The sequence below is a fragment of the Mustela nivalis genome (genome assembly GCF_964662115.1).
Source record: "Mustela nivalis genome assembly, chromosome: 1".
NCBI classification, from domain to species: domain Eukaryota; kingdom Metazoa; phylum Chordata; class Mammalia; order Carnivora; family Mustelidae; genus Mustela; species Mustela nivalis.
Window position 1 is genome coordinate 123,813,408 of NC_139020.1, and position 27,975 is coordinate 123,841,382.

The 27,975-nt window shown below is 39.3% G+C and overlaps 1 protein-coding gene across 10 annotated transcripts in view; it reads left to right on the plus strand.

The window, feature by feature from the left end:
* The first annotated feature begins 5,674 nt into the window (after positions 1-5,674).
* STAG1 (STAG1 cohesin complex component) overlaps positions 5,675-27,975 on the plus strand; it is a 425,728-nt gene continuing 403,427 nt past the window's right edge. For 5 of the 10 annotated variants that reach the window (XM_082690742.1, XM_082690741.1, XM_082690744.1 and 2 more), the window contains exon 1: positions 5,692-6,011. The gene's annotated coding sequence lies outside the window, so the exon portion shown is untranslated. Of the gene's footprint in view, positions 6,012-27,975 lie in introns of all 10 variants that reach the window. The other 5 variants (XM_082690746.1, XM_082690747.1, XM_082690738.1 and 2 more) reach the window with 4 other exon arrangements.

The window sequence follows — 27,975 nt, forward strand, 5'->3', positions numbered from 1 at the left end:
CAATATTAAAGGAGAACAGCAGAGTTGGAGGACTGATGCTACTGGACTTCAAGACTTAGCATTAAGCTACAGTAATCAAGACAGTGTGATATTGGCAAAAAAATAGACTGGTCAATGGAATAGAGAGTCCAGAAATAAACCCCCATAAATATAGTCAACTGGTCTTTGAAAAAGGAGCAAAGGTAGTAAAACAGAGAAAAGACAGTCTTTTTAATAAATGGTTCTGAAACAACTGGACATCCACAGGCAAAAAAAAAAAAAAAAAAAAGTCTAGCCATCAATCTTACATCTTTCACAAATAATTAAGTCAACATGGATCATAGACCTAAATGTGAAATGTGAAACTATAAAACTCCTAGATGTTAACAGAGGAGAAAACCTAGATAACCTTGGGCATAGTGATGTCTTTTTAGATACAAAACCAAAGATATACAATCCAAGAAAGAAATAATTGATAAGCTGGAATTCATTAAGATTAAAAACTTCTGTTTTGCAAAAGCAATGTCAAAAGAAGACGAGCCACAGACTGGGAGAAAATACTTGCAAAAGACCCATCTGATAAGGGATTGTTCCCCAAAATATACAAAGAATTCTTAACAGGTATCTCTCCAAAGAAGATATATAGTGGCAAAGCACTGGAAAAGATGTCACCAGCGAAATGCAAACTGAAACAACAATGAGATACCACTACATACCTAGCGGTATGGCCAAAATCCTGAACACTGACAATACCAAATGCTGACAAGGATGTGGAGCAATAGGAATCCTCATACTTTACTGGTTAGAATGCAAAATGGTTCAGCCACTTTGGAAGACAATTTGGCAGTTTCTTACAAAACTAAATATATTCTTACCATATGATCCAGCAATCACACACTCCTTGGTATTTATCCAAATGAGTTGAAAACTTATGTTCAGAAAAAAACCTGCATAGGAATGCTTATAGCAGCTTTATTCATAATTTCCAAAACCTGGAAGCAACCGAGATATCCCTCAGTAGATGAATGGATAAATAAATTGTGGTACATCCAGACAATGGATTATTATTCAGCACTAAAAAACCATGAACAATCAAGTCATGAAAAGACATGGAGGAAGCTTAAAGCGTATTATTATTATTATTTTTTATTTTAAAGATTTTATTTATTTATTTGACACAGAGAGATCACAAGCAGGCAGAGAGAGAGAGAGAGGAGGAAGCAGGCTCACTGCCGAGCAGAGAGCCCGATGCGGGACTCGATCCCAGGACCCTGAGATCATGACCTGAGCCGAAGGCAGTGGCTTAACCCACTGAGCCACCCAGGCACCCGCTTAAAGCATATTATTGAGTGAAAGAAGAAAGAAGCCAATCTGAAAGGCGACATACTGTATGATTACAATTATATGACATTCTGGAAAAGACAAACTATGGAGACAATAAAAAGATCAGTGGTTGCCAGAGGTTGCCAGAGGTCAGGAAGAAGGAAGGATGAGTATACACAGCACAGATTTTTTGGACAATGAAGATACTAGTATGTGATGGATATATATCATTATATATTTGTCCAAACCAGCAGAATATAAATCACCAAGAGTGAACCCTAAGGTAAACTATGTACTTTGGGTGATTATGATGCGTCAATATAGGTTCATCTTTGGTAACAGATATATCATTCTGGTGAGTAATATTGATAATGGGGAAGGAGGCCATGCATGTGTGGGCAGTGGTTATAGGGGAAATCTCCATTCTTTCCTCCTTCCATACGTTTCTTTATTGTACCTAAAACTGCTTTAAAACCATAAAATCATTAAAATAAAAGGAGACTTCTGTGAAACGAACACCATTATTATCATTACGAGAACAAGTTGGTTGAATATCTTCCACTACAAGCAGAACTTAAAGGTCAATAGGATAATTCTGAAATCTTATTTGTGCTAAGATTATCCAAACCAGAAAAAGACAAATTTTAAAGTTAATTTGTCATCTAAATAGTCACAAACTGGGGGTACCTGGCTGTCTGTCAGTAGAGCATGTCACTTTTCATCTCAGAGTCACGAGTTTGAGCCCACAGTGGGTGTAGAGATTACTTAAATAAATAAATAAATAAATAGATCTTTTATAAATAAATAAGTAGTCACCAACTAGCTTTTTGTATTATAAGGCAAAGTTCTTCATAGTATTCATTAATAAATGTTAACCATTTATTCTTCAATGAATTTATATTACACTCAAAATACATTGATGTACAACTCTGTAAATGCAATTTTTAAATATATAATACTAAATATCTACTTTTGTACCAGGTTGGCTAAGAAACTGAGTTGAAATAAAACTAATGGGTATGTGTCTTCCTGTTTAGACATCTAACCCATCAAGAATGAAACTTCAAATTGACCAGGGCTCATTTCAGATCATTTGAAATGAGCAATGAAGTAGAATACCAAGGTCACCAAGAAATGTGGACTAAGCAAATGGTTGCTCTACCAATACTATATTCCCTATTCTAAGTAATTAAAAAAAAAATTTTTTTTTAAGTTGGATCCATGCCCAGTGTGGAGTCACCATGGGCCTTGAACTCACAATCCTGAGATCAAGAGTCAGAAGCTTAATCCACTGAGCCATGCAGGGACCCCTACCCTAAATAATATTTAAGAATCTTGAGCTACTATCCACACTAGTTTCAGATATCGCTTTTGATATTTTGTTCATACCTATGGCTTGAAGCTGTTCATGAAAATTGTGGTATTTGAAAATCTTTACCAAGAATTTTGGAATCTTAAGAATTTCACAAATGCAGAGGCTCCTGGGAGATGTGTGATTACATAACAAAGTCAACACATTATGATAACCATTACTTTACCACATAGCTAAACTTTAAATGTACCTATTGTTTGCATTTATGATTTTTCAGACTAAATCAACTAATATGAAGAATTTGTCAAGAAAGAGACAGAAATTGGAAAAAGATCAAGTTGTTTCTTGCATACCATTAAATATTTTTTATTATATTTTATAAACTATAGGAATCACAGAAAGCTTTTGTGCATTTTTTTTTTTTTTAGGGTGGTGAATGAAAGACAAAGACTTTTTAGAAGGCTATTATACTTGTTATGGTGGAGTCAAGCCTAGCCTTACAACTTAGAACATAGGACACTAGGTAGTTATTTATAAACATCAGCTTAACTATTGAGTTAAGTGAGAGGGCAAAATAAAGAAAATTTTAGATTCCTCTAAACTCAGAAAGTTGACTACTCTGTGCCCTTGGATATTTTAAAAAATTGCTAAAAAGTTGTTAGCAAGATAAAAATAACACGCAATAACACCAATGGCATTTCTATATAATTGTTAATTTGTTTAATACTTACAGTGACTCTTTGAGATAGGTACCGTTGTTTTTTCCAACAACTAAGGAAACTGAGGCACAAAGAGATTTGTCCAAGGTCACACGGCTTTCTAGAGCAGTACTGTTTCAAAGTCCTTGTTCTTAATTACTACAGAGATTACAATGTTAAGAGAAATGAGGAAATCTGAATTTTCTTTTTTTTTTTTTTTTTAAAGATTTTACTTACTTATTTGACAGACAGAGATCACAAGTAGACAGAGAGGCAGGCAGAGAGAGAGAGGAGGAAGCAGGCTCCCCATGGAGGAGAGAGCCCGATGTGGGGCTCGGTTCCAGGACCCTGGGACCATGACCTGAGCCGAAGGGCAAAGGCTTTAACCTACTGAGCCACCCAGGCGCCCGAGGAAATCTGAATTTTAAGAAAGCATTATTTTAAATGTTTAAATTTTGAACTGGAGTTTCCTGGCAAGTAAGTGGAACATGAGGAATCTTAGCTGAGGAAAAATCAGAAACAGTAATTTTGGGAGACTTTTAAAGTGCAAGAATGTGGTTGACAGGAGTTGAACTGTGGGATGAAGAGGAGGAGCTAGCAAAGGAATAAAACCAGTAAACCAAGTAGGTTGTAGAAATCAGGAATTATCCTTAAATAAAGGGAAGTAGGATTTTAAGAAGGGGCTAGGGGTTGGATATGCCAAGAAAATGAGGAAGGAGAAAATGGTTGGAAATTATAACTCTCTATCTTAAAGTGTAAGTTCATTTTGTTGTTATGAAGTCTGATTAAGCTAAGGAATAAAGTGCAAATGAAGGCGGTGACTGCTTCTTTTCAGAAATGTGTGTGAAAGAAAGGGTGATAATACAGTACCTGGAGAGAATAGTAGCACTGAAATTTTTAAAGAGACAGCGGTAACGGTGTGTTGAGAAACAAAAAGGAAGAAGCTGGTGGATAAGGACATTGAAGAGACAAGACCTTACAAAAGTAATGGTGGAGGGAAGTGAGAAGGGATGGCTTACACAGTCCAAGGAAGACTGGCTTTGGAAAAAAGAGAACAGGTTGATTTGGTGAGAATTTTTGAGATCAGGAACACAATGTGACTACAGATACTTCAAGATGGAGAGAATATCAAACTGGAGAATTTATAATCCCATTGCTTTGGTCCCTAGAAACTAAATGAAGTTATCTTTTAGTATAGACTGCGCCTGACACCTTTAATAACAAGGAAAGCTGTAAACAGTCTTTGCAAAGAATATAAAAGAAATCAACCAGAGATTAGTGCGTGTGCATGTGTGTGTTTAGCTCCGCTGCGACTTCATCCAGTCAAAGAGCCACGCACTTTGTGCCCTTTTCGGAAAGAAACCAGAAATTGGGGTAATTTACTGGAGATTGGCTTTGAAGACTGTAAAGGAATTGAGCGATTCTAAGGCAATATTAAAACAGAGCTAGCTCTAGCAAAGAGAATTTGGTCACAAATTGGGTTGATGAGCCGGGAGATTAAGGATTCACTTTTGTACAGAAAAGTTGTGAGCAGGTGAAAGGAGCCACCGTCACAGAAAAGCGCGGGTAGGAAGAGGCCAAGTTCAAGGGCATATTTTGATCACGCTCTCACATTAGTCAATTCTCACGTCCATTTCAAAGCAACTGAAAATAGTCTTATGCTGTGGTAAGAGAAATCGCATTCCAAAGCTGAGGCTGTATTTTCCCGGTCTAGCTACATTCCTTTTTCACTAACTAGCCAATGCTGCCGCCTTATGCAAAGCCAGCACTAAGGAGTGGATCTGCTTTCCAGAGGCAGGGACGACGCCAATCGGCCTCGAGCTGGCACTGTAGCGTCTAGATTGGCACGGGAGGGCCTGAACAGTTCTCGAAACCTTTTCACCCTTACTGGCGAAAGCGCCTTGCCAACAGTCAACAATAAGTATAGCTAACACAATGCAAAGATCAGAGACCCTCTTCCAACCCGGAGAGGCGGGAGAAGGCTTTGGCTCCTTTACTCCTTCCCATTTCCGCAAGGGGCTACCCAGCGTTGGATGCGGACACCACGACTCAGGCGGAGCTGCAGAGAAGCACTAGTCTCGAGAGCTGGGGAGGGGCCTCCGTGAAGGGGCCGGGGGCGGGTCTCCCTCCCAGGTCTCGGAAAAGCTCCAAAAATGGCGGGCAGCAACTCGGCTAGCGGGGCGCGCAGGCGCCACCGTGGCCGTCCTTCCGCCAGCCTCAGGCGGCCCAAGAACCATCTACAACGTCCTCACCGAGAGGTATCCGCTAATTGCGATTGGCTGAGCTGGGCTACCGCTCCGCGCGGGGGCGGGGTCTCCACGCAGCGGCCACGTTTCCCGCCCCGCTGGTGCGCGTGCGTGCAATCCCCACAGGAAAGCGTTTGCGCGCGTCCCCGCCGTGGCCCCCAGCTCGCGCCTCAGCTCCCTCCCTTTTCCGGGCAGGCCCGTCCCGTCAGCTAGGCAGTAAGCGTCGCGGCCAGCAGAGGGCGGTCCGGACCCAAGTCTGCAGCGGCGCCATTGGCGTGTGGAAAATGCCACCAGATGGCGGGTTAGGATTGCAGCTCCGTTGAAGGCGCGGCCCCCGCTCCCGAACCCCCGGCGACCACCCCGTAACAACCCCCCCACATCGGGAATAACACACCGGAGACTTTTGGGGGGAAACTAGGTCGACGGCCGGCGGCGCCCGGATGGGCAGCTGAGGTGAGTGCAGGCGGCGGCGACGGCGGCGGGGGGCGGGAAAGGGGGAATGCGGCGGCAGCGGCGCGGGGGCTGGAAGCGCGGATCCAAGATGGAGGCCGGGCGAGAGCGAGAGAGCGAGGGAGCGCGGGCGAGGAGCGGGCGGGCGGGCCGGGCGCGGGCCCCGCGCGGGGGAGGGAGGCCGCGCGGGCCTGTGCGGGGCGCGGCAGTCGCTGGTTGTCCGGGAGCCCGGGGGGGCGCCTGTGGGCGCGGCGGGCACCTGGGAGCCCTCGTTCCTCCCCACCCCTCCCGCGGGCCCGAAAATTCTGCCCCCGCCTGCTCGGGCACTACAGCGACGGGCGCGGAAGCCTTTGTGGCGCGCTCGGGCCCGCCGCCAAGCCAGCCCTCCGCCCTCCGCCCCCCCGCCCGGACTCTCGGGACTCGCCCGCGCCCGGTGGGGCCGGGCCGAGGCGGGCTAGTGCGAATGCCGTCCGCCGCCCGCCGCCCTGCGTTTCTGCGGTGTTTTAGCGGCGGCGTCGTCACATGACAACGAGCTCGCCTCCGCGGAGGGGCCTGGGGGTCGCTCGGCGTGGCGGCCGGCCGAGGCTGCTGCTTGGTGGGGTGGGGCAGGGGGTTGGCGACTGGGGGAGAAGGGGCGTCGAAGCCGGGCTTTCCCGCTATCTGCCTTCCCCGCCCCCGACGGAGGCCTCCCTGTGAAACGTGTTCAGGCCAGAGCACTGCCCCGCTAGTTTGCCAATTCCTCGGGAGAAGAGGCCAATAAAAGTTGTTTTCCCTCCTTTCTCGGGGTGGGGGCGGGGTGAAGAGCTGGGAAACTGGAGTGCCTGGAGTTGGACCTGGGCCTTGATTGGAGGGTCTGAACTGGGTGCTTCATGTGTGCTCTAGGGACTGAAAAAATTTTCAGGTCTTAGGATTGTCACGTCACCCTTTCTACCCACATTTGAAATGTTATCGATTCTCTTCACATTGCAGAGAATCGTGCCCGGGGCATATAAATCGTGGGATGGTTTCGGAAGCTTATATACCCAAAACAATGCTGTCTGTATGTGACGATAGCGAATTATTTGCTGTTAAAGTTCTTGTTAAGATGATGAATATAGTTTATTCCTAATTGTGGTCCTGACTAGAAAGGAGTATATTTTGCATCTTCTTAGGAAATACATTGTAAAAGTATTTGAGTTGGTATAGAGAAAGTTCAGTAATTTGTGATTTATGTGGAATTTGAGTATGACTCTACCTTTTAGTTTTGCGTGTGTTTTTAAGAAAACTGCAAATTTTGATGGTGATATACCTAGGAAAGTACACACAACAATGAAACTAAAAACCATTTTATTTACTGTATATATGTATATTGTACTGTATTTTCATATTTATAGTGATAATATCAGATTTTTAAAAAACTGCAGAAGGGGGGATATATTGAAAGATCCGGAAAGGTTGTCTGTTTGCTTTTGATTTTTGTGAACACTTACAACACAAATTTTTTGCTTTCTAAATAAAGTTCTGGAAAACCTACAGGTGTTCTAATTTTTTTTTCTTTATATTTTTTAGAATGTATTTTAAATTTATTTAAGTGGTTTACCAGTGGTCGTTTTTACAACCCAACCAGCTACTATTGAGTGGAAATTTCTCAGTATCCACTTTAGTTTTTGATGTTCTGACAGCTAGGAGATAATGAAATAGATGGGAAATATGGGAAATTATGTTACTTGGATTCCTTCCGTTGAAGACAGTAATAAAATTACTGTTGATTCGAATGGCTCTTTCAAAGCCTTAAGGAGGGCTGTGGTGTAGGGGAAAGAGCCCTGGACTGAAGTTACTTTAATAAACATTCCCTAAGTTTGTCACCTTTTGGGGTGTCACTCTTTGAGCTTTATGTTCCTCATCACAAAAATGAAGGTACTAAATTATATGATAGTTTAACAAAATCTGTATGAAAAAGGCTTTTTTAATAGTTAAAACTTCAAACATTTTATGCAGTTTTTACCTTTTCCCCTTGATTCTGGATCTGTATATCTTCATAATCAGTGCTGTGAGGAGGTCTTATGCACCATGAGGAAAAAAATGCATCTCTTTTTAGCCTGGGTTCAGGGGTACAAGAGCATCTGGCTCTAGGGGTCCCAAACAGACTAGGTCCAGGCACTTGCTGCTGACAAAATCCAAAGGCTAAGAGACCAAAGGTGGTGAAACAAGTTTATTTCAGTGAGGCAAACACTAGGAGAACTGTTTCTCCCAAATGCTAAAACTTCTAGATTTCCGTAAGGAAAATGTGAATCAAAGGTGGGTGGGTACATGCAGGGTGGGGGACAGTGAAGGTCAAGTCAGTCATTGTCCTAGAGTTAGTCACATGGGGTCTTGGTGGGGTATAAGGACTGCCCAGGGCACCCCTTATTGGTTGTGGGTGTAGTTTTGGTTCTTATCAGGGGATGCTTTGCTGGTAGGGTGTTTCGCCTGATTTAAGAGAGGAGCCAGAAAGAGGAGCTTAATTAGTAAAGTACAGACTGAGGCAAAATGGAGGTCAAAATAGAAGTCAAAATGGAGGCAGCTAAAGTCCTGTTTCATCTTCCCCTTTTTTCCTTTGCTGTTTGGTCCTGTAGTGAGGAAGTATATTCATTTTCTTTTGATGTATAGCATAGTACAACTAATTTAGCAGCTTAAACAACACCCAGTTACTGTCTCACAGTTTCTATAGGTGAGCAATCTGGGTACTTGGTAACTGGACTTAGCTGGAGATGTAAAACATCTCACCAGATCATCTCATCAAGATGTCAGCTGTGGCTGCAGTTTTTATCTGAGGTTTAGAGTGTTTTTGCAAGCTCAGTACTTGTTGGCACAGTTAATTTCCTTGAGGCTGTAAGTCCCTCTTTTTGTTAGCTTTTGGTTAGTTTACCACTAGTCCACATAAGCAGTTCCCATATGATTATGGTTACTTTTATTCAAACAAGCAGAAGCCAGTCTCCCTGACTTCCTCCCTCTGACCTCCAAACTCTCCTTTAAGACCCTTTTTTAAAGCTCATCTGGTCCGGTCAGACCCACCCAGGATAATTTCCTTTTGGGCCATTCCACTGATTAGGAACCTTAAATACATATGCAAAATCTATTTGCCTTATAACAACCACTGGAGTGATGGTATCCCATTATATTTACAGGTCTCCCCACAGTCAAAGGGAGTGGAATTTATAGGGTGTGGGTCATTGAGGGTTCTTAAAATTTTGTCTGCCATTGGGAAAGAAGTATATTTATTTTGGCCTTTTTAGAATCTGGATATACGTAGGAGCAGAGCACAGAAGGAGAGCAATAACTGATGTGATGAGTTTACTTATATATCTTTAAACCATTCCTTCCCATATTTCCTGGTATCTCACTTTAAGTGCCTCTATGAAAACATTTTATTGCATTTAGAGGAAATTAAAAACTAAAATTATAGTATATGTTAGGTAATAAGAAAGGCAATAGATTATGTAATTATCATTATTCCTTGATACCTATTGTTTTAGCCATTTTAGAGATGAGATTGAGTCTCATAAGGTAAGAGATTTTAAAGCTCAAGGTAACACTCCTATTGAGTGACAGGTAGATTCACACTCATTGCAATTGTTGTGGTATGATTAGTCCACAGTTTGTGAGGAAGAAATTCTTATGAAAAAGAATAGTTATTTGAAAGGGTTAAAGTAGGGATATTATTAGTTAACCAGAGAAGATAGCAGAAATTGGGTCATGGTATGTGGGATGGTTTGAGTCTAAGAAAAATATTTTCAAGAGGAGGCGATTAGTTTTAGTTAAGGATATCAAGCTTTAATAAATATAACAAGGATGAGGCTCCTGGGAGGCTCAGTCGTTAAGCGTCTACCTTTGGCTCAGGTCATGATCCCAGGGATCTGGGATCAGCCTCGCATCGGGCTCCCTGCTCCGCAGGAAGCCTGCTTCTCCCTCTCCCATTCTCCCTGCTTGTGTTCCCTCTCTCACTGTGTCTTTCTCTCTCTGTCAAATAAATAGATAATCTTTAAGAATATAACAAGGAGTTAAAATTGTGAGGGAGATACAACTTAATTTCTTAATAGAGAGGGGATGGATATACTAGGTAGGGGCTTGGTAAATCTTTGTTAACTGAATAAACATATAAGTCTTTGGAATTAAGATGTCTCTAGTTACTGTGACACTCCTTAGGGAAGGGTAGAAAGCAGAGACCTAAAAGAATACTCTTGTATGAGGCCTAGAATGAGATGAATCTTGAGATGGGAATTATGTCTCTAGAGAAGGAGGGGTCAGTTTTCTGTCATTTCAATAGTTAAGAAAGGATAGGATCCCAGCTTTCTGTCTTAGTGCTGAGAGAAACCTTGTTTTATTGAGAAATGTGATTATTTTGAAGTGAGCTTTAAGTAGGTCATAGATCAGTTGGTTTTGTAGAAACTTTTCTCCATATAATTCACCCTTTATTGCTTCCCTCAAGTTTTTTTTCTTTTCCCTCTTCTGATTCTGTTTTTGCCAGTTTATGCTGGAAGGACATCTCAGGTCTTACTTTCATAAAATACATTCCTTTGTGTCATGGTCCTGAATGGTGCCCTAATAAGTTGCCCAGATGTCTCTATAGAGTTTTGCTGTAATGAAACAGCTATAAAAATGACTTTTAACTTGCTAGAAGCATACAGTTAACAAAAATAATTTATACTGTGACCCAGTATAAGCATATACATAATGGAAATAGAAGTTTCATGAAATAACATTTAACCTTTATGCAGTGCCCTCTGATATTTTCTCATTTTGTTTTTTAAATTAAGAATGTTGGTTGTAACTCACCTAAGTGATACCATGAGTCAGAGTTGGAAAAGCATTGAACTTTGGTAATCAGAATAGTACAGAGGAAAACCATAAGAAGAAATAATTTCACTTCGGTCAAATTGGTAAACATTAAGCATTCTGATAATATCAAGTGTTGGTGAGAATGTGGAGAAATTATACTCCCATTTTTGGCAGGAGTATAGATTGATAGCCATTTTGCAGAAAAATTTGATTTATCTAGTAAGTTGAAGATAACATGTGAATAAAAATGTTCACAGTAACTTTGCTCGCAGTAGCCAGAATTTACTTTTTGTTTATTTCTGAAGATTTAGTTTATTTGTCAGGGAGAGAGCGCGTGTGCATATGGCACACAAGCGGGGTGGGGGGAGAGTGGGGGTGGGATGGCAGGCAGAGGGAAAAATAGTGGGACTCTAGCTCAGAACCCTGGAATCATGACCTGAGCCAAAGGCAGATCGTTAACCAACTGAGCTACCCAGGTGTCCTACTAGCCAAAATGGTGGTAGAATGAATAAAGAAATGGTGGTTTTCGAGAGTCAAAATAACCTTTATTCCTAGGTTAATTTCATGTTGTCACAGAGTATTATCTTTTTTTATATTTAATGTTAGGGATTTGGGATATTCATGAGGGATATTGTTCTGTAGTTTTCTTTGGTTGTAATGTCTTTGTCAGGTTTCAGTGTAATGATTATGATGGTCTCAAAAAATAGGTTGGGAGGTGTTCCTTTATTTACTGAAAGAATTTGTTTAGCATTGATATTCTTAATTGAATGTTTGTTAGAATTCAGGGATACTGTCTAGACTTGGAATTTTTCTTTATGGGAAGGTTTTTGGTAGTAGTCCAATTCAGTTTTGTTATTAGACGTATGGCTATTTAAATAGGTTTTGTTTCATCTTGTCAGTTTTGGTAAGTTGTATTTTTAAAGATGTTTGTTTATCTCCTTTCATTTATTGATATAATTGCTTATAAGATTCCATTGTAATCCTTCCAATGTCTGTAGGCTCTGTAGTGATAGCTCATCTTTAATTTCTTGTGTTGTTAGTACACTTTTTTCTTGACCGGTATAATTCTTGGTTTACTAGTATTGTTATCTTTTCAAGTAATAACGTTGCTAGTTTCCTCCATTTATCTTCTCTATCTCATTTGTTCTTTTCCTTATAATTTTCTGTCTTCCACATTTTTGCTTTTTTTAGCTTCTTAAAGTGAAATCTTAAGTTACATATTTTAGACATTTCTTGTTTTTGTTTTTTAATTTAAGCATTCAAAAGTATCACTTTTCCTGTAAACATTGCTGTATTCCACAAATTTTGATATATTGTATTTTTTGTTACTCAATTTGAAATAATTTCCAATTTGCTTTGTAATTTCTTCTTTGACATGTGGGTTACTTAAAAGTGTATGTAATTTTCAAATATTTGGGATGATTTTAGGTATCTTACTGATTTCTAACTTAATCTCTTTTTGAGGTCAGATAATAAATTTTGTATGATTTTAATCCCTTTAAATTTATTGAATCTTGTTTTATGGTTTTTCTTGGTAAATGAACCTTTTATAGTTGAAAAGAATGTATTATGCAGTTGTTGGGTGTAGTATTTTTAAACATCAATTAGGTTAAGGTGTTTTGCTGGCCTTTTCAAATCATTTCTGTATTTGCTGTTTTTTGGGGGGGGAGGGGTTATCGTTTTATCAGTTGCTGAGAGGTTAAAATAAACAATTTCTGTTTCATGCAATTGTCTTTTCTGCCTTTAATTCTGTCAGTTTTTGGCTTGTGTTTTGAAGCTGTGTTATTAAGTACATACAATATATAAGATGTCTTTCTGATGAATTGATCTTTTTATCATTTGAAATATTTATCTTTCTCTTTGGTGATACTTTGTTTTGGGGTCTACTTTATGTACAACTACTTCAATTTTCTTGAGCTTACTATTCCCATTATTTATCTTTACTCACTGATTTACTTAAAAACTCTTTGTGTTTCACTTGTACCTCTTTAAGGCAGCATACAGTTGTTTTTCTCTTTTCCTTCTTTCTTTCTTTTTTAATTTTTTTAAAGGTTTTATTTTTCATTTGACAGAGACACAGCGAGAGAGGGAACACAAGTAGGGAGGGAGAGAGACAGAGAAGCAGGCTTCCCCCTGAGTAGGGAGCCAGATGTGGGCCCAGTCCCAGGACTCTTGGGATTATGACCTGAGCCAAAGGCAGACCTTAATGATAGGCTCCCAGGCAGTCCTCTCCTTTTTTTTTTTTTTTTTAAAGATTTTATTTATTTATTAGAGAGAAAGCAGAGGCAGGGGAAAAGGCAGACAGAGGGAGAAGCAGGCTGCCCACTGAGCAAGGAGCCCAGTGCAGATGCAGGACATGATCCCAGAACCCTGGAACATGACCTGAGCAGAAGGCAGACGCTTAACCAACCGAGCCACCTAGACATCCCATGTTTTGCTTTTTTCTGATAATGGGGAAGTAGAATCTCTCTTTCATTTATAGTAAACATTGATTATGTGCTAATGCCTGTCATGATTCTTTAGAGGCCTGAGATTATTGTACTTGAAGGCTAACAGGTTAACCTGCCACAGTGTAATGGATACTGGGATGAGGCTCCTTGATCAAAGAGAGCAATGCACTACAGCAATAGCAGTAGTGCTAAGTGGTAGTGGTCATACTGCTTATTATCCTTTAGTGTTGTAGACTAATTGTCTCAAGACCATGCAGCTAACAAATGACAGAATCAGCATTTGCATCTGATCTCTGAGCCCACATTATGGTATTGTAAAGATAGAACATCTGCATGCGTTGGGTTGGGTTATAGGAGACGAATCTTAAGCCTAGGAAAACTTGAATCCTTATAATGGATAGTAAGCATGGTTCTCCTTTTCTCTGGAGATGCTGTTTCTCTTTTCAAGACTGTTTACTGTATAGGGTAATCTTGAAAAGTTTGGGACACAGGCATTCAGTGCCTCTGTTTTCAAGCCATGCAGAAAAGTGAGAGACCCATGGAGAACTGTCTCTCAGAACTGCCTGATGAATTTTCTTAATTTTCCCTGTGTTGTTTGGGATTAAGTTTTCCTCATATTTCTCACATGGCTGCAGTTTGGCTTTTCAGCTCTTTATCTGTACTGTGCTTCTCTTTGAGTTTTATGCTTACAGCAAGTTGGATTACATACTTGTATCCTAGCCCATCTCCCCATGTCTTTGTTCTGGTGTTAATAAGTGTAAAAGAAAATACTGAGTATTTACTGTGTACCAATAAACATTTTACAATAATAAAGCAACAGGGGCGCCTGGGTGGCTCAGGGGGTTAAGCCGCTGCCTTCGGCTCAGGTCATGATCTCAGAGTCCTGGGATCGAGTCCCGCATCGGGCTCTCTCCTCAGCAGAGAGCCTGCTTCCCTCTCTCTCTCTCTGCCTGCCTCTCCATCTACTTGTGATTTCTTTCTGTCAAATAAATAAATAAAATATTAAAAAAAAAAAAATAAAGCAACAAAACAGGGGCGCCTGGGTGGCTCAGTGGTTTGGGCTGCTGCCTTTGGCTCGGGTCATGATCTCAGGGTCCTGGGATCGAGCCCCGCATCGGGCTCCCTGCTCCGCAGGAAGCCTGCTTCCCTCTCTCTCTCTCTCTGCCTGCCTCTCTGCCTACTTGTGATCTCCGTCTTTCAAATAAATAAATAAAATCTTTAAAAAAAAAAATAAAGCAACAAAACAAACTAATAGGAATAACACGTAAAATGCTAGGAGGGGGTTAGGTTCAAGATACTTTGGAAGCTTAACTTGCAAAATTAAGGGGAGATGGCTCTCTTCCTGTCAATTCACCCCAAATAATAAATACATTATGTTTTGGAAGTGATAAGAGTCAGAAGAGTTCTTCCACAGAGTCCCTTTATTTTCTGATCAAAGTAACATTAATAATTACATATTACCTTTACTGTTTTTAGGCTCTCTGACAAAATTTCTCTTCATAGTTGTTGAATCGTGTAAAGGCCCAGGTAGATGTTTGAGACACCATTGCCTATCTTCTCAATTTTAGGCAGACAAAGTGTGCTTTATACATAGTCAAGCATGAACATGACCTTATTGTCTCTTTTGAGGTACTTGATTCCTTTTATTCTAAAGCTCTGTTGACCCTTATTGTATGAGGTTAGTATTTTTCTTATCTCATTTACAGCACTGAGAGGTAGGCTTCTTCTGTTCTCTGGTAGTGATGGTATAAAGTAGCAAATATGCAGAAATTTTTATGACATGCAAGATATAAAAGCTAAAATTGCATAAGTTGTGTTCTACTTTATTGTTCAAACTTAAATTACATTTTGGGAAGAAAATGTTTTACTGTGTATCTTACATTGCTAAGGATAGTGAAAGAGTTCATATGTTTACACATGAAGGAAGCATGTCACATGATAAATGACTGAGAAAGCCATTGTTCAAGAGAGTTCCTGGCACCTGAGTCACACTGCGTATGTTAAATTCTAATGCAGCCCCTTCCTAGGTATGTAAACTTGGGTGAGTTCTTTCTTTCTTTCTTTTTTTTTTTTTAAGATTTTATTTATTTGACAGAAACAGTGAGAGAGAGGGAACACAAGCAGGGGGAGTGGGAAAGGGAGAAGCAGGTTTATTGCCAAGCAGGGAGCCCAATTCAAGGCTCCTTGATCCCAGGATCCTAGGATCATGACACTTCACAACTGAGCCATCCAGGCGCCCCACTTGGGTGAGTTCTTTAATAACCTTTCTTACCTTCAGTTTTCTCATCTCTAAAATGGGAATAAAAATATTCTTCTGTCATGGGTTGTTGTAGAAGTTAAAGAGTTAGCTTTAAACTAATAGACTGTATTGCATTGCACATAAATTATAAGGACAGTAATCTTAAATTTAAAAGGTGAATAAAATTATAGGTAAATAAGGAGGTTACTTTCCTGAAGGAAAGCATTTTAATTAATTGGTTCTTTTTTTTTTTTTTTTAAGATTTTATTTATTTATTTGACAGAGAGAGAGAGGGAGATCAAGCACAGGCAGACAGAGAGGCAGGCAGAGTCAGAGGGAGAAGCAGGCTCCCTGCGGAGCAAGGAGCCCGATGTGGGACTCGATCCCAGGACGCTGGGATCATGACCTGAGCTGAAGGCAGCTGCTTAACCAACTGAGCCACCCAGGCGTCCCTTAATTAATTGGTTCTTATCGGCACATAGAACTAGTAGTAGATTAAAACTTTATTTTATTTTTAAAAAATATTTTATTTATTTATTTGACAGAGACTGAGATCACAAGTAGGCAGAGAGGCAGGCAGAGAGGCAGGCAGAGAGAGGAGGAAGCAGGCTTCCTACTGAGCAGAGAGTCGGATGCAGAGCTCAATCCCAGGACCCTGAGATCCTGACCTGAGCTGAAGGCAGAGGCTTTAACCCACAATTTGAAAGTCTTTAATTTTGAAAAACCCAGGTGCATTTTCAGCAGGCTTCTTTTGCCTTTGATCTCCCATTGGTTATTAGAAAAATTTGTGCTTTCTCCTAGCTGGTAAGTATACAGACCAAAATGTTAATATTTAGGTAGTATTTATAGTTTTTGGTGCCAGCTATTGGTGTGTGTGTGCTTCTTTATTTGTTGAGAAAGAGGTAGATTATCAAGTGTTTTTGTATAATTTTATTTATGGAGAGTCATTCATAATTTATTGAAATCTACCGTAAGCCATACCTGTATATATGAAGACATTGTTGCTCTGTGTACAGAGAAAGCAATTTATGATTCAGAATTTAGGTGATACTTTCTCCACAAGTCCTTTCCTGATAACCTGATTCCTCATTCTTTCCTCTTCCTCCTTTCCTGATACTCAGGATTGGTTTGAGTGTTCTTCCTTTGTGTTTTAGTAGTAATGCTGTGCCAGGGCTATTATGACTGTGGAATTGGTGCTCTACATAAAGGTACCTGGCGAAAAGGGTATGTGGCAGCTGAAATCCAGATTTTATTCTGCTTGACAGACTCCCCTTTTGCTTTTTACTTTTTAAAAAATTCACCTGTCTAGAGGAGGCCTTTTTCTCTAGTTCTTATGAAAGAGTCTGTGTATACTAATGTTAGTGTACCACTGAGACCACTAAGAACATTCTGTAGTTTTTTTTTTTCTAGTGAAGTTTTATAGTAGATAATAAGTGCCTTGAGGTGGTTTGTTGAAGTGATTAAATACTTCCTGAAGGTGAATTTTGGAAGAAAGTGAAAGTTAGTTAGTCAAGAATGGTATGTTGGAGATAGGAATGCCATTTTAGGTGACTATAAAGGAACCAGGTTGTGATCTAGTGTGGACCAGTGGGTTCTCCAAGTGTGGTCCATGCACCAGCAGTGTCACTATTATCTGGGAGCTTGTTAAGAAATGCATGTTCTGGGGCACCTGGGTGGCTCAGAGAGTTAAGCCTCTGCTTTCAGCTCGGGTCATGGTCTCAGGGTTCTGGGATCGAGCCCCACATCGGGCTCTCTGCTCAGCAGGGAGCCTGCTTCCCTCTCTCTGCCTGCCTCTCTGCCTACTTGTGATCTTGCTCTCTCTGTCAAATAAATTAAAAAAAAAAAATCTTAAAAAAAGAAATGCATGTTCTTGGACCTCTCCCCAGTCCAGCTGAATTAGAAATTTTGCAGAGACCAGCAATTTTTAACAGGTCCTTCTGGTGTCTCTGATATAGGCTGGCACTTGAGAGGTACTACTATAGCCCACTTGTTGATGAAGCATTAGTTTAGTGTGTGTTCAGAGCATTGGTTACCTGTGGAGCAGTGATTAAAATACAGAGCTATAAGTAGTGATGAGAGTTCCGGGTGTGCCAAACTGCAGAGTTTGAACTTTGTCTGTAAGGCCACTGGCTGCATATTAGAATCACCTGGGAGCTTTAAAAATTTAACAGTGGCTTGGATCTATCCCAGATCAGCTCACACGAAATCTCTCAGATTCTGATGCATAGCAAGGTTATGTACATGTAATTGTCAGATTTGGTTACTGATTATAATAGTTTATACATTTATTGAGGATGTGTCAAATACTCTGTTAAGTAGTTTAAAGTAATTAAATAGCACAGCAATCTTACTTTGGTATGTTCCCATTTCACAGATGAAGTAGAGAGGTTAAGTACCTTTTCCCAGTGTTACTTAGCTGGAAAGTGGTAGGTTCGAGTCCAGTGTTTTGTGACTCTAAAGTCTAATCTAAAGCAAATCTTTTTTAGTTTTTTAATTTAATTTTTTTTTATTTTTTAAAGATTTATTAATTTGAGAGAGAGAGAGAACGAGGGGCAGAGGGAGAGAGAGAATCCCAAGCAGACTCTGTGCTGAGTATGGAGCTAGCTGCAGGGCTTGATCCTATGACCCTAACCCTGAGATCACGGTCTGAGCTGAAACCAAGAGTTGGAGGCCCAACCAACTGTGCCATCTTGGTGCGCCCAAAGCCGATCTTTTTTAAAACCAGGGTTCATGAACTTAGATTGGAAAATATCACATCTTTATCTTCACTAACGTGTAAGTGAGATTTGGCATTTTGCTTGATTTTGTATGTGAGCACCAAATCACAATTGTGCTAACAATACCTGTGATTTTGTTATCAGTGGAAATAAGAAATATTTTCATATGAAATTACAGATGTCTGAGATGTTCCCAAAACCATTTATAATCTGTACTTTAAAATCAGGCTAATTGTTAGATGCAGCTGTAGATCTTTTATTTACTGTGTTAGAGAAGCTTATATTACTATGTCACAAATTTGCTTTTTTAATTTGTTAATAATTAACTAATACAAAATGATTAATAGTTAATTCCTTCTCTAAGAGTGGTACCATTTGCTGAGAGAGAGTTTAGTGGGTAGCATGATGTGTAGGGTGGAGAGGGAATGAGAAAATCCATTTGTTTGGTTGTCTCTCAGAAAGAGATCCTCAGAGGCTCCTGGGTGGCTCAGTGGGTTGAACCTCTGTCTTCGGCTTGGGTCATGGTCTCAGGATCCTGGGATCGAGCCCCACATCAAGCTCTCTTCTCAGTGGGGAGCCTGATTCTCTGTCTTCCTTTGCCTGCCTCTCCCCGTTTCTGCTGTCTGTCAAATAAATAAATAAAATTAAAAAAAAAAAAAAGATCCCAGATCCCCAGAGATACACTCTTCTTTCCCACTCTTTTTTGACTTATTAAATAGGACTGAACCTCAAGTTCTTCATTACACAGCAGAGTTAATAGATTAAAAAATGCTTTGGGCCTAGAATGCTTTTTTTCTAAGAACTGATTAAAAAATTTGAGAAGAAAATGATGCACGTTATCTTACCAGGCACTTTTTTTTTTTTTTTAAGATTTTACTTATTTTTTGAGAGATTGAGAGAGAGAGAGAGAGAGAGAGAGAGTGCACGCGCATGTGCATGCATGTGCACAAGTCGGGGGTGGGGAGAGGAGCAGAGGGAGAAGCAGACTGCCTGCCAAGCAGGGAGCCTGATGCATGACTCAATCGTAAGACCCTGGGGTCATGACCTGAGCCAAATGGAGATGCTTAAGGGACTGAGCCACCAAGGCACCCTCACCAGGCATTCTAACTATCCTGTGGTCTGATAGTGTTGTTCAGTAGAGCTTTTTGCAGTGATGTATATGTTTTGTATGTGTGCTATCTGGTATGTTAGTTATTAATGAAAGTGATGCAAAGGAGCAAAATAATATAATAGTTAACAGCAATGTAATAATACTAAGTAATAGCTACTAGGTTTTCTTATATATCAAACACTGTTCTAAGCATATTAATATGTTATGTAATTTTTTAAAAAATATTTTATTTATTTCTTTGACATAGAGAGATCACAAGTAGGCAGAGAGGTAGGCAGAGAGAGAGGGGGAAGCAGGCTCCCTGCTGAGCAGAGAGCCCGATGCAGGGCTCGATCCCAGGACCGGGAGATCATGACCTGAGCTGAAGGCAGAGGCTTAACCCACTGAGCCATCCAGGCGCCCTTAATATGTTATGTAATTCTTAAAGGTAACCCTGTGAAGTGGGTACTTCTGTTAAGTCTCAGCTTATAGATGAGGAAACCAAAGCACAGTTCATTGATTTTTTTCAAAGGTCACATAGCTAGTAATTAGCGGAAGTAGGATTCAGATCTTGGCAGTTTGGCTTCCTTTATGTTCCTTGTAATATACTCCTTTATCACTTTCCTCAAACCCACAGACACAAATACAGAATACTGTCAGATGTTAGGAGGAATTTAAGATAAATAATTTTGTTCTAAATATTGTGTAATATTTTATAGTACTTTGCCCTTCCTTATTGAGTCTAATCATGAAGTGAATTTACCATTTTATTTCCTAAAAGTAGACTTATGTTAGATGTAGTAGTAGGTTATTTTTAGTTAAAGAACACTGATACTGTTAAACAGCAATTTAGATCCCCTCCCAGGTTAATGTAAAGCTAGGTTCAAAAATGAATATTACTATGGTTACTCTATTTACTGACACTAATTGCAGTGTATTTTGGAGATCATTTTGTGATGACTTTTGGTTTTGTTCAGTGGATATTTGGCTTTCTCTTGTCAGTGTATATGAATAACTTAAGCTGTGTTACAGCCAGTATGTTATGTCTGTGGAGGTCCAGAATGGGGAAGGTATCTTTTAGGGACAGAGCAAACCATATTCAGAGCAAACTGGTGGTAAAGTGAAATTAAAAGGGGGCAAGAGACGTGGCTTTTTTTGTGGTGCCTGACAGGTTCAGTCAGTAGAGCATGGAACTCTTGATCTCAGGGTTGTGAGTTCAAGCCCCACATTGGGCATGGAGCATACTTAACAACAAAATGAAGTGGCATTTTTCATTTATCTGCTATAGGCATCGGGATTGGTGCTCTACATACATAGCCATCATTTATTGAATATAGGCTGTTTATCACACCTTTCTAGTGCTTTAAGGTTTATTACATATGACATTTAATTTATCAGATCTGATCTATCATAATCAGAGAATATGTTGGTAAAGATACTTTACAAATGAGGGCTTTGTTAGGTTCTTTCTTTCCCTTCCATTCTCCTCCCCTCCACTTCAAGGGGAAACGATGGTAAATACAGTTGGAGAACGAGATGGAAGTGGTGCTGAAATTACCATTGATGTCAACTCACTTTGTTCTTAAGGTTCTCCAGTTATAAATTTGTTCATTTCATTTTGGCTAGATATTAGAAATAAGATAAGGTGTTTGTGCTCATGTGAGAGACAGTAATCAGGTAAACATAATCATATACTGATTATGCTATATTGATGCATATATTAATAAATGCTATAAAGGGAATGTATTAGTTACTGTGATGGTAATAATGGGATACATACATACATATAGTCAGGAAAGGCATTTTCTAGGACGTGAAATTTAAGCTGAAACCTGCACAGAACTGGGCAAGAGTGGTCCAGGCACAAGGAAGAGCAAAAGCAAAATTTCTATAGCAGAAAGGGCTGTGGTATTTTAGGAAGTGAGAGAAGGCCATAGTGACTAGAGGGAGCATAATGCGGGGTGTTAGTGGCATCACATGAGGCTTAAGAGGTAGACCAGAGTCTGGATTATGTAGGGTGTATTTGGGTTAGTAAGGGCTTTAATGAGTGCAGATTCTGTTATAGGTGAGAAACTATCGGAGAGTTTTCAGCCGAGGAACCACTAGAGAACCACTGTAGTTCAGGGGTTCTCAACATGTATTTTGTTTCCCAGAAGTTATTTGGCAACATCTGCAGACAGTTCTGGTTGTTACAATGGGGGGGTGATGGTGTATGCTGCTGGCATTAGTGGGTAAAGGCCAGGGATGCTGTTAAACATTCCCCAGTGCACAGGATGGCCCCCTACAATAAGGAATTATTACCCCAAAATATTAATAGGTTGAGAAGTTATGCTCCAGCTGCTGTGTGAATATTAGATTGCAGTGGGGCTAGAATAGAGAGGAGAGGGTTAGGTTGTATTGGTGTCCAGGTGACAGGTGATAATGCCTTGGACTAATGTTGTAATAGGGATAATAACGACATGTGTTCTGATTCCCTATGTGTTTGGGGGTAGAGTAGGTGATGAGGGAAAGGGAGTCGTCAAGAATGATTTCCAAGTTTCTGACTTCAATAATTGAGTGAATGGTGATGCTATCCTAAGATGCAGAAAATTGGAGGGAAGACCAAGAATGAAGAGTTGTGATTTTTAAAATCTTATTTCATAGAATCTGAGTTACCATTAATAGAAGACACAACACTATTTTACATACAATAAAAAAGAAACATACTCCATAATGCCTGTACAGCCTATAATTGGTCACAGCAACCATTCATTTGTTGAAATTTTTTATTTGTTCTCAGAGATTTGACAGTTTCTTTTGCTTTTGCCTTCATTTGCACTGTTTGGCATGTGATAGCTTGTCCTTTTGTATATATTTTGCAGCAAAATTAGGTTCCTCTTGCGGCTGTTCTCATATCCCATAATTCACTTCATTGTTGTATTATAAGAAAACATGGGCTTGGGGTTATTGCTGGCAATAATGAATGTTTGATTTGATCATCTATTATTGTACTTTTGTACATACTGACTGTTCATTTCAATGCCAAATTATAGAATATTTTTAAAGACATTTTAAAGGTATTTAAAGTCAATATGCATGAAACTAACAGTGCACATAACTTAGTTGATGTCATGATGGACATCTATGAGTTCATGGTTGAGCAATGACAACTGTGTTTAATTACTATCTGTCTAGCACAATTATAAAATGCTGTTGATGATGAGATGTATCTTTACCTGAAAAATGTTAAAATAAGGGGAAAAATGTACACGTAGAATGGGTGAAATATACAATATGGTGTGAAACTTCCTATACCAATCCATTTTACATATGATATGGGTAGAAATGGATGAATTGCTATTGTTAATAGTTTTATAGTGTTAATAGTATGAATGGTTTTTGTATAATGAAAGCTTAATTTATAAGGAAATCACTGGGAGTTGAAAATTTGTATTTGCAGTGAACTATTCACTGTTGGAATTTGTTGAATGGGTAAAGAGGGCAGCAAGTAAGAAATTGTTCTTAGGCAATATTGTGTAAGCTAAGTGGTAAAATTAAAGCAATGAAACTGTGTACATGTGTGTTTTGAGGAGGTATGCCAGTACTAACAGAACAATTAGTACAGAGAAAAGTTGTAGGAGGCAAACGTATCTTAATTTTGGCCAGAGAACCTAACTGCCACTTATTCACACTACACTTTTAAGTTCTAGTTTAATTACATAGCTTTGAAAAACCAGTTTGCTAATAGTTTTGCTGTATTATGTTAAAAGGATGGTAATCATCACGAAAACAAAAATACTGAAGTTTTATTAACCAAAGCAAAGTTCCTATATGTAAAATGGTGTATGCATGCATGTGTGAGTATAAATTTCTTTGATGTATAAAACTCAAATCTTTTTACCACTACTACCCTTCAGCTGGAACACAGTTGTGGCATTTTAGTCCAAGCCATAGCCAAAGATCACAGAAACATCAGGTACTCTTCTCATGTCTGATAGTGAATTTTTTTTTTCTTATTAATTTCCCCAAATGGGCATGGGGAATGTTTGTATGTTTGTTTGTTTGTTTGGTTGTTTGAGATTGCCTTTTCAGAGAAAAATAATTCATTTGTTAAGTTACAAATACCCTACTATGACTGTTTTACATGTTTGGCACTTAATTAAGTACTGCTTGTACTGTGAGAAATTATGATAGTTCAGGTATGGCTTTCTTTACTGTTCTGTGTCTTCAGGGAAAGGACATACTTTTGTGTGGTTCATAGCAGGAGAGCACAGTGCTGGGCAAAGTAATAGACATTGATAAATAGTACTTAGATTCAACCAAATTGAGCAACTTAGATTTCTACTGAAGACTATGCTTGATTGTTATACTTTAAACCTTTTATTTAAAAATATATTTTTTAAAGATTTTATTTATTAAAGAGCGTATGAATGAGGGGAGGGGCAGCGGGAGAGGGACAAGCAGATCGGTTGCTGAGGGGGGAGCCTGCCTGGTGTTTGGTGGGGAGCTTGATCCCAGGACTCTGAGATGGTGACCTGAGCTGAAGTCAGATGCTTAGCTGACTGAGACACTCAGGCACCCCTACTTTAAACCCTTTTTTTTTTTTTTAAAGATTTTATTTATTTATTTGACAGAGATCACAAGTAAGCAGAGAGGCAGGCAGAGAGAGAGGGAAGAAGCAGACTCCCTGCTGAGCAGATAGCCGGATGCGGGGCTCTATCCCAGGACCCTGAGATCATGACCTGAGCCGAAGGCAGAGGCTTAACCCACTCAGACGAAAGCACATGCTTTCCTGAGATTGAGCCCACTGTCAGGTTCCCTACTCAGTGGGAAACCTGCCTCTCCCTCTGTCCCTCTCCGTCTGTCCCTCTCCCCTGCTCATGCTCTTGCTGTCTCTCTCAAAATGAATACATAACAAAAATCTTTAAAAAAAAAATTGGAAGCTTTCTTTGTTGATTCAGAATATCATTGGATTTACATAGAAATGTTGAGGAACTATAGATTTGCAATTATAATACTTTAAACATTTGAACTTTTTTCCGTTTGGAAACCTTTCTAGTTCTCTCAAAAAAGGAAATTTGAATTGTTAGAAGCATTTCATTTTCTAAAATAATAATAAGAAATAGTACTTGGCTGTGAAAGACCTCTTAATGAATTTTTGTATATGTTGAGCTTCTTGAAAAATTTTTAAAGATTGATTTATTTATTTTAGAGAGAGTGCATGTGCCGGAGAGGGGGGTGGGGGATGGGCAGAGGGACAGTATCTCAAGCAGGCCTACTGCTGATCCTGGAGTACAAGGTGTGGAAAGGGGCTCTATCTCATGACCCTGAGATCATGAACTGAGCGGAAATCAAAGAGTCGGGTGCTTAACCAACTGAGCCACACAGGTGCCCCTTGAATTTATTTTTAAACATGAACAGTAATAGTTTCTTTTCAGTCTCCTGGAGTCTTTTAGTCCTTTGATAGCTTTTGTTCCCCTTCTGCCTTAATTTTCTTATCTAGCCTTGAACCTTATTTAGCTTTTGAAATATGTTGAGCTGCTTTGCACTTTTGTCTCTTTATTGCATTTATCTAATAGCCAAAGATTAGTTCGTCTTTCTTATTTCGGTGTACCTGCTTCTGCATTACTAAGGACATCTGGAGAAAATCACAACTTTGCAGATTGGAGCCACTAAATATTCATGCTCTCCAATCTTTGGACCTTCAGCATACCCAGTAATCCTTTTTTATTCCTAGTTCTTTCTCATTTCTCATAGCATTTATTAAAAAATTTTTACTGTTATAGTACCTTCACTTCATTTCTGTTTCTTAGTAGATGACCGTTACCTGTTCATTGAGAAAGTTGAATTATTATTTTAGTTCTGGAAGATGTTGAAATGATTGAAATGAGGCTAGATAGAGATAATCCTGACGTTTGCTATGCCCATCCTATGGAGGCATACAGCCAACCAAGGTATAGATTTTAGAACAAAATTTGAAATATGTATCTTTGGGGGTAATTTTGGTTGACTCTACTGAGGGCTAAATTTAGTATAAAATCACCTTTTCAATTACAGTTACATTCTCAGAGTAGTCTTGTATTTGAAATTTCAGATTAAAGGAAGTTCTTTGTTTTATAAGAGGTCCCAAATAAACATCTTATGCTAACTTTTAAAAATTGCAGTAGAATGTGTTAATACATAAAGTACACTGCTTATAAGCTTGATGAGTTTTTAACTATGTAATTTCCTAGATGAAGATATAAAACATTTCCAGCACTCCAGGAAGTTTTCTGTCTCTTCTCAGTTATCTCCCCCCCCCCCCCAATCCCTCACTCCTATTCCAACTTTTGTAGCCACCAGTTAAGTTTGTACTTTGTCTAGCTTATTTTGCTTTAACATGATTTTTGTGAGATTCATCCAAATTGTTGCACGTATTAGCAGTTCTCATTTTATTCCTATATAGTAGTCTGTATGAATATACCAAAATGAATTAATTTGTTCTTTTGTGCATGGACATTTGGGCTATTTTCCTTTTTTGGCTATTGTGATAAAGCTGTTGTGAACATTCTTATTCGAGTTTCTTGGTCACCATAAACCCACACGTCTTTTGGATAGTGATATCTAGCATGGAATGCTGAATTGTAGTATACTTCTCAATATCACTTTCACAGTGGAACCAATCATTAGCTTCACCCTACCTCTCTATAAGCATTGTCATTCTTTTTGCTAAAGAATACAAAAAGAGCTTTAAATAGATTTTGTAGCAAGATTTTGAAAGAAGGCACTTCTTTGTTTTCATTTACTTATGAAATTAAAATTTTTCATTTGGTTCTAAATTAAATTACTTATTTCCATTAGTACTTCCTTAAGTATTACTTATAAATCTTTTATTTTATTCCTTTTTTCAAATTGGACATTTTTCTCTGTTATGGTCTGTTCTGATCCCTGTAAGATTGTCTTTTTCCTAGTTCTCAGAGGATTTCTCTGACTGCTCATAAAACCAGAAAATAATCATTGGTTTTCCTGACAGAAACATAGGCCTTCTTGGTTTAATTGTGTTGGCCTTTTAGAAACTTGAAGTGAATGAAGTAGAAGAATTACTGGATCCAGAGACTAAAGACCTGGATTTTAATCCAGGTCAATGTGTTTATAAGCAGCATGTCCTTTTGTAAATTACTATTATCTCAACTCCTCACTGTATTTATTCCCAATATGTAATAAATATGTATGTCCTGGTCATTTCAGAGGATGTTGGCTAGTAAATGAGGTAGGTTCTGTAAACTGTGAAATATGAGTATAAACAGTTGTCATTTGAGGGGGATAGTTTGTACATTTGCAGATTTCTAAGCAGCAGTTTGTAAAACAAAATACAAGTTTCAGTTTTAAGAGGAATGGAACAGGGCAGTAAGAGTGTCTCTTGGGAAGGCTTACTGCCGGATGAGTCAGTTCTAAGTGTGGCAGGTACTGACGAACTATGTACCAAATTCTGGTTCTTGACACAGATACGTATTATTTATATCTAGGAGTGATGTAGATTTCAGGTGATTTCAAGTCCAAAGAATAAACCAGGGTATCATATTACTGATATGCATTGAGAAATGTAACTTTCCAGTTAAATAGTCCACCTGAGCTCACCTATTAGTGCCTTCTTTTGTAGGAAGGCCTTTATCAGACACAGATTATAATCTGAAGATTGACCAGTAAACCTGGATGAACCCAGATCAAGTTGTGTCATTTTAGTTGTCAGTGTTACTGAGCTCTGATAGCCTGACAAATCTGTCTGCACTATAGCAGATCTAGGTCAGTACACTCTATCCAGGGACAGTGTTGGAGAGAGAACTGCCAAATTTAATTTGTTTGAACACTCCTCACTATTCAGTGAATTTAGTTTCAGCTTTCATAAAGTCATGGACAAGATTTGGATCCTGCTTCCTATCATGCCAGATTTTGTGTATTTCCTTTATACCTTCGGCAGATGATTTATGTTTAAGTCTTCCTAATTTAGTTCTCACCATAACTTTATCTCAGTTTAAGGAAATGTTTTCTGTGTGTCCATATCCTGCTTTACGTCACATTCAGTACTTGCAGATTGAATGTATTCTTGCAAAGTTGAGTAATATATGTTGCTTCTAATACACCCTTACTTCTGGATGTAGGAAGAATATGGATTTTGTAATCAAGCCTGGATTTCAGTATTGGCTCTGCCATCTATTTCGCTGAGACTTTGGTCAAGTTACTTCTTTAAGATCCTTCAATCTATTCATCTGTCATCGTAGAGGCACTGTAATCCTCCTCCTCTCAGTGACTCTTTCTGCCCTCCATCACACTTATGTGGTTTACATAACATGCAATACTCTCATTTTTAAATACATAATTTAGAGATTTTTAGTTAATTTGCAAAACTATACAGTCATCACCACAGTTAACTTTTATAATATTTCCATCACCCAAGAGAAATGACACCATTTGCAGTCACTTTCCTACTAAACTATTTTTTTTAAATATTTTATTTATTTATTTGACAGAGAGAGATCACAAGTAGGCAGAGAGGCAGGCAGAGAGAGAGGAGGAAGCAGGCTCCCTGCTGAGCAGAGAGCCTGATGTGGGGTTCGATCCCAGGACCCTGGGATCATGACCTGAGCTGAAGGCAGAGGCTTTTACCCACTGAATCACCCAGGCGCCCTAAACTATTTTTTGTATCTATAAATTTACC